This window comes from Camellia sinensis, chromosome 11 (assembly GCF_055761805.1).
Source record: "Camellia sinensis isolate YWXY chromosome 11, ASM5576180v1, whole genome shotgun sequence".
Taxonomy (NCBI): domain Eukaryota; kingdom Viridiplantae; phylum Streptophyta; class Magnoliopsida; order Ericales; family Theaceae; genus Camellia; species Camellia sinensis.
The window spans coordinates 13,303,245-13,315,539 of record NC_138971.1 but is presented as its reverse complement, the minus strand read 5'-3'; positions in this window follow the sequence as shown (position 1 = coordinate 13,315,539).

Genomic DNA, 12,295 nt, shown 5'->3' with positions numbered 1-12,295 from the left:
GCTAACTCTGGTTCTTTTGAATAAGACCTTGATTTAAAAAGAAAAATCAACACCTTCCTTGATCTATCGATATGAGTCTTTTGCACATGTCAGCTCATGATGTCATGCTTGTTATTAAGCATACATTTGTCTATGCATGTGAGAATAAGAGATGTCATGAAAAAATTGGGATACGTAAATAGAAGCTGCAATTTTGTCAAATACACTTATCAAAAATCTTAGTACAATCACTTGTACAAGTGTTTCTTACAAAATAAAAAACATTAGGGTTAATTTCATTTTTATCCCATAAGTTATTGTTATTTTTTATGTTTCATCTCTAACCTATCAATTTTATCTATTTAGTTCCTAAAATTTGTGATTTCAATTTATGTGATTCAATTGAAGATGGTCCATCCAAATCAATAATGGTTGTAACCTAACCTAATGGGTAAATTGTAATTTTATAATTTGGACAATATAAATCATACAACCACAGACCCATATTCTTATTTACACTATATTAGACAACTTCGAAATCACTCATCATCTTCTCCACCTCACAAATTCTTTCATCTCCTTCCCCTCTGCAAATGTAACACCCTGAAATAATAACAACAACCCATAGTATGATATTCCGTAAAATGTATAACTTGCCATATATTTAATATTTCATTGATACTCCTTCATCATACAAAAGATGACATATGCATGTATACATTCATAAATTCTAAATCTTGAATCTATAGCATATGTCATTTGTAAATGAATTGAAACAAAAGGACGTACAGAACAGTTTATAAAGTCATAAGGTGAGCTAAAGCCCAGTAGAAATACTTTAACACAATATATGAACTTAACAAAGTCATAAGGTGAATGCACATGCATGCCATTTGCCAAACATTATACTTTTCCATCTCAAAACAATGCAATGCCAGTATTATATATCAATTCATAAAAAATACACTTTTATATCATAAAACAAAGTAATGAATACAAAACATTGAGAATCTCTAGATATGTATCTACCAGTAGCCTATACAAATACCACCAAAGTCATTTTACCGGTACTAACTAGAAAGATCAACACCTAACTACGTGGGTTTCTAGACTTTCACCAAGGACCACAAGCCAACATAATAACCTCAACCACACCCTTAACCAGATTCACCAAGGTATACACCCAATTTTCTCAAAAACAATACATTTTCAATGTTTAAGTATAAAACAATGCTTAATGCAAAATGTATGAGTAATTAGTTTCAATTAACCTAATCCTCATGCAATGTTTACAATAATCAAAGTTACCCTTCACTGATAACCCAAAATAGATATTTCTACTCAACAGATAATTTTTCAACAACAAATATAATCTCATAATTTCAAAAAATGAGAGCGATAATATAAATACATATATATATCCAACTCCACTCTTATCATCAACAGGTAGATTCCTCTTATCTTTTCAACCCAACATCCTTTAATTTTCTTTCATAGATCAAACATCAATGATTTTCAAACAAAACCTCCCTTATTTCCAAAATCACATTTAAGTAACGAAATTTCAACATTTCAACACAGTCTAACATTGTATACACTCCTACAACCTTTTTCAAGAATTTATTTGAAAAATCCCTTGTTTATATTTCAAAATTAAATCCTATGTTTAACCCAAAATCCCCAAATCACTAAACCTTTTCAAACAGCAAATAACTAAGCTAAGAATCATACCAAAGATTGAAGAAATCTCTACCGTAAGTGTAGAAGAGGAAGAGAGCAAGGGTGGAAGTTTGACAAGGCCAAAAATGAGATAGTTTCTTATTAAAACGAAATTTTCGACGAGCTCTTCATTTTTCTCCAAGTAACTATGGTGAAGAAATTAGTGGACTATGGAGTATTTGGGATTTTAGGGCATGAACTAGAGAGCGAGTGTGAAGAGATTAGGGTTTGGAGTGTTTTAGAGAGAGAGGATGTGAAAAAGTGATAAAAATCCCTTTCTCCCGAACTGATATACGCACAGACTGCTCGAGCGACCAAACCACTGCTCCAATATCAGACACAATAAGTGACACCGCTCGAGCGACCAAAAATACCGCTTGAGTACACAATGACCCCCTCCTAGAAATTTAGACCTGCAAAAGACTACTCAAGTGAAGAAAAGACAGCTAGAGCGAAGATTACCCATTCCCAGAAGTTTTACAAATTTGCAAAAATACTGAGAGATCTTAAAGACCGCTCGAGTGACTAAAGCATTGCTCGAGCGAACCAAAAGTGAAACAAATAGCAACTCTATTGCAAAACTAACTCCTAACCTATTTTAAACACAACCAACAACTCAACTCAACTCAACTATCAACAAGATGATAAAGGGCATAAACAATAATTAAAGGTACGGAATCCAGGATCTAAGAGGACGACAAGGGTCACATCTAAACCAGAACTGTTATAGCAAAACCCTAAGATTTACACTTCAAAATCCTAGAACTGAAAGGAAGAAAAAGAAAAAAAGAAAGATGGAGAGAAAAAGAAGAAACTCCTAGCCACTAACTCTACTATGGAACACCCACATTGCTTGAAAAATAAAGAGAGAGAAAAAATAGAAGGCGATAAGAAAATGTAAGCGTGGAAATAAATGTAAGGTTAAGAAAAAGGGTATGATTGAGATATTGAAGGATGTAAAAAGATGAAATAAAATTTTAATTTTTTAAATGGTTGTAGATGTTGCTATTAATACTCCACTTATTACTTTGGACCCTCTATTTCTTTGGACCACTTATAAATTTCAAAACCCTTTAAATTTCTCTCATCTCCTCAAATAATATCAAAATTATCTTTTTAAAACTTTACACCCACTAAAATGCACATCCCTCAACACACTCCCTAACACCCATTCATGTCCCAAAACCCTAAAAGTTAAGACAGAAATCTCCCAAAACCCCATCGATCACATTTCTCACTCTCTTTTTGGATTTTGATCACCCCCTAGGACCTCTGCAATTCACTCTTCAGATACTCAATCTCTTTTACTTTTATTATTTAAAAATGAAATAAATTACAATTATTTTCATGTAATTAAATTCTTGTTTCAATCTCTAATTTTTTTGTTATTTTTTTTTTCCATTCAATGTTGCGAAACTGATTCAGTTCTTTGAGTTCTCCAGGGTGATTGTGTTTGTTGTTTGTTTATTCACCATTGGCCTAGGATTTTTGTTTTGCTTGACAATGTTTGGTAGATTATACAAATGGTTTATCGTTTGGGACTTCATTTTTTTGATTCTGTGGTATTTGTTTTTGGATTTTGTTTGGTGATCATAAAGTTGAGATTTTGCAAAAATGTTTTTTTTTTTGGGTTAGATTTCTCTCTTTTTGTTCCGTTCTCTTTCTATGTATAATCAGACGGTTACCACCGTTGTCGTCGGAAGATTGCTGCTGGAGAGTTCTCAAGGTTTGAGGGTGGGTAAGTTTTGAAGGTTTTGAAGTGTATGGGGTAGTGATGAAGATGGGTGTTCCCATAAATCCTAACTTATGATTTAGTGAGTGTGTGAGATTAATTGTGAGATGGGTGTCCCAAATAATTGATGTCATCCTAAGTAATTTCATTTGAGGTTATTGTTGTAATAAAAAAATAAAATAAAAAAACTAATTCTACTTACACCACTAGTTTACCTTTTTACACCCTTTATATCAGATGGTTTTCTTCTCTCTTTTTTTTTTGAGTGATTCTACTTATACCACTAGTTTACCTTTTTACACCCTTCATATGAGATTTCCCCCCCGCCCCCAATTTTACACATGTGTAAAATTACTTATAAGGACAAAAGACTAAAATTAAGTATATTTTATTATCTTCTTGCACTCATTGCTCTTCAATCCCTAATACTCTTCTTCCCTTCTCAGTTTTTATTCTCTGCTACATATCTCTTTTCAAAAAGTGAGAATCACAGTGCTTTGATCATAGAAGAAAGCAATGGATGAAGAAACGGTAGTGAAGAATCATCAAAAAAGCGAAATGGTGAGTTTTTTTTATTTGTTTGGTAGGTTTTTGTTTCTTTTTTAGAGAGTTCTTCAACTTTTGTTCCGCGTGTCAAAATCGAATAAAATAAAATAGTCTGGAATCATATTGTTGAACAACAAATATAAGTTTGGTAATCCACTACCAAATAAAAGCTACATTTTTGATAACCCAAGGCCGAACATTTTTAATTTGTTAGGTTACTCATTACCGTGCATTTCCAGTTTCATTTTTTTTGCTTGGAAGGATTATGCTTCTGTTCATTGCAGCAACAAGTACAATCATCTGGCTGGTGAATATCTTGAAGGACACTCATTTGCTAGTAGATTATCTGAGGATGAAACATCCTTGTTAGTTGACATGTCAAACGGTATGGTGCGACCAAAAGAGATATTGATTACATTAAAACGAAGGGATGCCTTTAATGCGACAACAATGAAAACAATCTACAACGCATGTAAAGCGACAAGTGGGTAGACAAATTGATTTTAGTTTGGCAATATGACACTGGAGTAATCTAATTTGTATAGCAATGTATCACCGAACAAGAAATTCACAAATCAGCTACAACTAATTTCTTGTTAAAGTAAAGTAAAATCATCCAACCGAATGGCAAAAAATGGCTGGAAAAAATTAGTTTATCTGGTAGCACGGCACTGGAATAATTTAAATTCTTTAGCATTGTATTACCAAAAACAATCAGTGTAAAAGACAAAACTGAAAGGGTTTTGAAGAGTTTTTAGTTTAGGGTTAGTTTTGGTAGTATAATGGGTGTAATGAGAATCACATTTTCTTTTAGTGGTGTAATGAGATGGAGGGTGTACAGAAGTAAACTAATTGTGTAAGTAGAATTACTCTTCTTTTTCTTTTCTTTTTTTCCAATTTTACCCTTGTGTGAAATTACCTTTAAGGACAAAAGATTAAAATTAAATATATTTCATTATTTCCTTACATCCATTGTTTTTCAATCCCTACTGCTCTTTTTCTCTTCTTAGTTTTTCTTCTCTGTTACACATCTCTTTTCAAAATATGAGAATCATAGTGTTTTTATCATAGAAGAAAACAATGGATGAAGAAACGGTGGTGAAGAACCATAAAAAAAGTGAAATGGTGATTTTTTTTATTTGTTTGGTAGGTGTTTGTTTCATTTTTTGAGAGAGTTCTTCGACTTTTGTTCGGTGTGTCAAAATTGAACAAAATAAAATCATCCAGAATGACATTGCCGAACAAAAAAATATGTCCAATAACAAACTGTTGAATAAAAGATACATTTCTGGTTACCTAAGGCTGAGCATTTTTAATTTGTTCAATTATTTGTTATCGTGCATTTTTAATTTCATTTTTTTTTAAATATATTTTATATTTTTTTTGCTTGGAAGGATTGTGCTTCTACTCATTGCAGCAATACAAATACAATCATCCAGCTATTGAACATCTTGAAGGTTACCCATTTGTTGGTAGATTATCTGAGGAGGAAATATCCTTGTTAGTTAACATGTCAAAGAGTATGGTGCGACCACAAAAGATATTGATTACTTGATTTGATCGAATTTTGAAAAGTCTTTCTCACTACTCAAAACAGTGGAGCTTTTGATCAAGATGTTCTCGCCTTTTGAAATGAAGGGATGCCTTTAATGCGACAATAATGAAGACAATCTACAACGTACGTAAAGCGATAAGTGGCTGGACAAATTTATTTTAGTTCAGTAACATGACACTAGAGTAATTTGTAAATGCATAGCAACAGGTGGTTGGACAAATTTATTTTAGTTCAAGGAGTAATTCCAATTCTAATTTGTATAGTAATGTGTCACTGAATAGTCACTTCTTCCAATTAATTTCTTGTTACGTAAAGTAAAATCATTCAATCGAACGGCAACGCATGACTAGAAAAATTTGTTTGTTTGGTAATACGGTACTGGAGTAATTCAAATTATTTAGCATTGTATTACCAAGAGCTGCAGTGTCCCGGGTCTTAATCCCAACTTGTTTATGTTAAGTGGTAACTGTTACTCTATACTTACATTTTTTTTGGACTTTTGAAAAGTTATGGGTTGCATTTAACCTTTTAGTTATTATAATTGAGACCTTATCCTCTTTGTTTGAAGCCTTAATTGATGAGTTAACTTGTTGGTTGGGTAAGATTAGACCAAGAATGCTAGATTCAAATATTTGTTTTGAGTAAGGTTCAATTTTTTGCCTTTTTCTTTCTCTACATTTTGAATCTTGATGTGAGGCTGGAACCATTGGAAAGCTTATTTTCGGGGATTCAATTTAGACACAAAATTAACCACATTCTGTTTCTGAACGAGAAGATATGCTTGTTTGAAGTCACCTAGTAAAAGCTACCTGGTCAAATCCGCATGAGCGAAAATTTGAATTCGACACAAGCAGATTTCGCGAGAAAACCATTTTTTTCCTGACTTGATCAGCACGAGCGTATCCGAACATCGATTTATGTGCTCTTTTCAATCAAACCAGATATCTCTCTCTCTCTCTCTCTGTGTGACCATTTCTCATCACTCACATACACTCTCTCTCTCTAACTTCTCTTTTCTCTCCCTTCTTTCTAAACTCTCACCAAATTCACATTTTATTTGATCTACAAAGATCAAGCGAGATTTTGATACTAGTTCCTTATACAAAAATGACGAGCGTCTTGAGGGCTAGGTGTTAACCGTGGAGATCAAATTCTGGCGAAGTTGATTTTTAGAGTTTTCTCATCTTCTCTCTTTGAGGTAGGGATTTCTTTGCTCATTTTTAATACCTCATTATAGATAAACATGTAGTAGCTTTTATTGCATTAAAAACTTGATTTGTTAGGTATTTTTGAAAAGCATGTGATGATGGTTAGGATTTTATTAGCTAGAGTTAAATATTGTGTTTTGTTGTGGATATATGAGATTGCAATGTTTGAGGAACATGTTTAAAAGGATTAATGTAAAAAGTCTTAATTAATTGTTTATGGGTTATGAAAAAGAGGGGATAATTGATGATTTGATGCTATTTGAACCATATGGGTTATTGTGTATTAAAAACGTGAAAATGGGTATGCAAGATAATAAAGAAAGCCATCATGAATTTAATTTGTGTTAATTGTTATGTATTATTTTATAATTGTTAAGTTGTAATAATTGTCGAAAAATCAGAATTTCGGAGAAATAAAAAGGGTATTGGCAAATGTTATGTGTATTGAAAGATTTGTGGATTGGTTAATCTCGTTTATGAAGGTTGTAATGAAAATTTCCAAATCCTTTGGTTATTTGTTTGTTTGAGTGATAGGATTAATTTATGTTACATATGTGCTGGATTATAAAAATAAATTATTAGTTGAGTTTTAATAATTAATAAGAAAGGTGCGGCGATTTGTTGTAGGTATTGGGCGTTTGAAGAGAATGGAAAATAAATTTTGGGAATCAATTTATATACTTTTGTGAAATAAGAAGTAAGAGGAGTTAACGATTTTTCTTTAAAATAAGTGAATAATTGTATTCATGACGAATCATTACTTGTTGAACCAAATTTGAATATTTTGAATTGAATCATAAAGATAGGATGGTAGTGATTGAAGAGACTTTAATTATGAGTTTTGAAAACGATGTAAATTGGAAGTTGAATTAATTGGAGTTGAAAGATGAAAGTCATGTAACGTATAAATGTTGATAAAATCTAAATCAAGAGGATGAAATTGAATTCATGAACTTGGTTCTTGTCGTTTATGAGGCTGTGTCCTTGGCCATCGATATGAGATGGTATTGATGTTGTTGGATAATTTGTGAAACTTGGAATAATGTGTCAATTATTGAGTTAAATGAAGGTGCGCATTGATATGGGTTTCTCTAACCTTTGAATTTGCACTCGGTAAAGTTTGACACTTTGATATGGGTTTCTCTTCCCTCCATTTCACACCCAGTAAAGTGTGAACGGGTTCATTTCCCCTCCAGCTCAAGGACCAGTAAAGTTTAGCGCTTTGAAATAAGTTCCTCTCCCCTCTGGCCTGCGCCTAGTAAAGTGGGTTGTAGTGGCTATGACTTGACGAAGTCGGGGTACGTTATATGTTAATTATGCTTATTGTATCTTCATACTTGTGTTGTGATGAGAAGGGATGCATTATTGGCTTTCCGCACTTGTGACCGGTAAAATATGGTAATGGGCGTTGACATGTTTATTGTTACTTATATATATATATATATACGTATGTATTTGTGAACGTTCATTTTACACTTGTGCTTAAGGCTATAATATATAGTAATTATACTTGTAGCTGTAATTAGTTGGAATATATAGAAGAGTATATTGTTTAGATCGATCTTAGGAGATCGTGATAATGTGATGAATGGTTGAGATTTCTTTAAATACAAATGAAAAGTTTTGAAAGGTAACATCTGGTCTTTGTTTCTTGTTATGTTAAAAATTATCTTTTGAAAAATTGTATTTATGTAAGTATATTTTAAGTATAAAATGTCATATATCCTATATATATACGTAGAGCATTCATGATCATAGCTATCTATATGTTGCTATTATTTAAGATTATTAGGATTCTTACTGGACCTTTGTATTCATCCCACGTTGCTAATCATTTTTCAAGTATGGAGTAAAGAGTTGCTTGAGATGTGAAGTCTGTTAATTGTTGGTCACATGGCCTTTTAAATGCAAGCAGAATGCCGATGTGTTGTAAAAAATGGTTAATCCCTTTTATATATTTTGCTATTTTGTAATTGATGACGTAACACCTATGGGCGTGTATTGTATTTCATTACATGTATACGAGAGAGGACATTTATAATTTATTCTTTGCTAAATACCTTTGATGTTTATTATTATTGAAATTGACTGATTTAAAGAAAAAAAATGTAACATTATCCAAGTAATAAAAGTCAGGGCATTACAAAAGCAATCAGTAGATACAAAACTGAAAGGGCTTTGAAGAGTTTTTAATTTGAAGTTAGTTTTGGTAGTATAATGGGTGTAATGAGAATCATATATTTTTTTTAATGGTGTAATGTGATGGAAGGTGTAAAGAGGTAAACTAATGGTATAAATAGAATCACTCTTAAAAAAAATGAAGGATCCAAAATAATAAGTGGGGCATTAAGAAATGTGGATTAGGGAAGTTACATTTGACTTTCCCAAAAATAGAAGTAATATTATAAAAATTAATAATTTGTATAAATATTTTTTATTACAAATTAATCAATTTTGATTTTTTTGGGGAAGTTATCATATATGACTTTCAGAAAATAGAAGTAATATTATAAAAATTAGTAATTTGTATAAATTAATCAATTTTGAAATTTTTTGGGGAAGTTACCATATGATTTTCACAAAAATAGAAGTAATATTATAAAAATTAATAATTTGTATAAATATTTTTTATTGCAAATTAATAAATTTTGAATTTTTTGGGGAAGTTACCATATGACTTTCCCAAAAATAGAAGTAATATTATAAAAATTCATAATTTGTATAAATATTTTTTATTACAAATTAATCAATTTTGAATTTTTTGGGGAAGTTACCATATGATTTTCACAACAATAAAAGTAATATTTTTTGGGAGCTTTTTTGATAAATTCTCTTTCTAGGACTTTTATTCCATCAAACCCATATTGTTTTTGACTATTCCATTAGGTCCTATTTGATGTAAGAAGACCAAAACACCCTCAATCTCTCCTACCCCCTATTAATGTTGATATTTAATGTTGATTATCATTATGTTTTGGTAGTTCCCATGCATCAAGATGTTGACTATCATTATATTCATATTAATTTGAAATGAATTTTTGTCATTGTGTTGTCAATTACATGATGTGAATATTCACATCATGTAGTTGAAATGAATATTCACATTAATTTGAAATGAATTTTTGTTATTGTGTTGTTAATTACGTGATATGAATATTCATAATAAAACACACGAATGTGAATGTGAACGTTCATATCACTATGTTAGATGAGAGAGAATGTTCAAATGTTGTGAATGTTCACATCACTACATGTTGTGAATAAGGATGTGTTGTCAATTAAAAATATAATGAATGTTATTTTAATGTGTTGTAAATTAAAAATAAGAAGGTTCATATGTTGTGAACGTTCACATCACTACATTAGATGAGAGAGAATTTTTCGAAAATGTGTTGTAAACGTTCATATCAGATGAGAAAGAATGTTCACATTATTTTTAATGTGTTGTCAATTAAAATAATAATAATATAAAATAATAACATCAAAATTATTTAATTTGTGTATGAAATTTCGTATGCATTGGTCCTTTCCCTTCTCTCTCCTCCCCCAACATTAAATATCAACATTAAATATCAATATTAAATATAAGGGTATAAGAGTCTAAGAAAATAATATAAATCAAGAAAAATGACTTTATGGAATAAAAGTATAAATACATGGGACTAAGTGGGTTAAAAAAATTTCTCATAGACTTCTTGGGTTAAAACACTTCTAAATGGATTTATCAATAAAAAGCTCTATTTTATTACAAATTAATCAATTTTGATTTTTTTGGGAGAGTTACCGTACGATTTTCACAAAAATAGAAATAATATTATAAAAATTTATAGCGATCCCGGTTTTTCCTTCATTGTTTAATTGTATTCCGGACTCGGTTCCGTGGATGTGCTGTTGTCTTATTCCTGTTTCCTTCCTTTACTCTTTGTATATGAGTCTTGGGTCGTGTTGGGCAAGTTTGAAATAGGTTGGTTGTGTTTGGAAACCAAGGGTTGATGTCCAGATTTTGGGCTTCACGCTCAAGCGGGGCTTTTGACGCTTAAGCGGACCTGTTTGTATATTAGTCCGAAAAACAACTTTTGGATCATTTTTTCGGGCCAATCTCTCTCTCTAACTTTTCAAAGCTTATGCATGATTATACTAGATTCATCTCATTAAGTAAGATACATGTACATATATTAGAAGGTGACTAATTATTGATGAATGCACCTCTATATACAATGTATAGAAGACTAATACTAATACATTGAATGTGATGGATTTATTATGAATGAATCTTAGAGATGCATTATGTATCTATTATGAATATGTAAGATATATTAATCTATCTAATGAATTCATTAATATAGAAGATGCATTATGTATCGTGAATGTATGAGATACACTAATCTATTTAATGGAGTTCATTGAATGAATAATTTGAGAGCTTCTCACTCTAGACTACAACTTCTCTATAAAATCCATCTAGCTTTAGTGTGTTTCTAGCCTAGTTCCTTTGTAAGAAAGGTGGAGTTTGGCGTGGCCTTCGTTTTGATCTGAGAAAGGTTGGGTTTGGAGCACTTTCGAGTTTCTCTCTTCTTCTCCTTGGGTTCTCCATTTTAGGTAGGGATTTCCTTGCTCTTTTTCAATGCCTCGTTTATAGATAGACATGTGGTAGTTTTGTATTGCATGAAAATCATATCCATGTTGGATTTGTTTGAAAATCATGAAGGGGAAACCTAGGGTTGGTTGTTTGAGAATGAATTTGTTAACATTGATTGTTATTTGGGCTATTTGGGAGGTAATCTAGCATGATATTGTTGATAGAAGAGAAAGCCCTAAATTATATTTTGATTTGGTAAATTAAAGAGGGAGGATGATTGAACAATATTTGTAAATCACTATTGTTAATATGAGTTGTGTAAAAGTATTGATGACTAAGGGATTAACTATGGCATCGGGGTTATTTTGAAATGAACGTATTGAACTAAGATGGGTTATGGCTTTATTATCCATGAAATTGGTTTTATGAAATGAAAAGAATGGATTTGGTTTTGTGAAATGAGAAAAGTGTTTTGGGAATAAGTGGTGGAACATGTCTACTTGGGAAATTATGAGGGTTGATCTTGAAAATGGGAAGTGAAATGTTAACTCTATGTGAGTCTCAGAAAATGAATATGAGTATTGAACTATTGTATCATGAGTGTTGAATACACACATTTGAGGGTTTTATCTTTAACTATCGCACTAGTGTCGTTGTTGGGCTTAAGATTGCTTGAGAGTTGAGTCTCTTTTAATAGGTGTACTGAATACATGCATCTAGAGGTTTTGTCCTTAGTCATCAGTGGAGGATGACATTGTTGTGTTGAATCATTGTGTATGTAATACACTTATTGGTTGTGCTTTGTTATATTGAGATGGTTGGTGTTATATATCGCGCTTAGAATGAGGGGTACCAGTGCCTTCCAGCTAGCGCTTGGAGAACTTGGACTAGGTATCATTACCTTCCAGCCTGTGTCTGGAGAATGTGGACTAGGTACCATTATCTTTCAGCTTGTGTCTGGAGAATTTGGCTAGTCA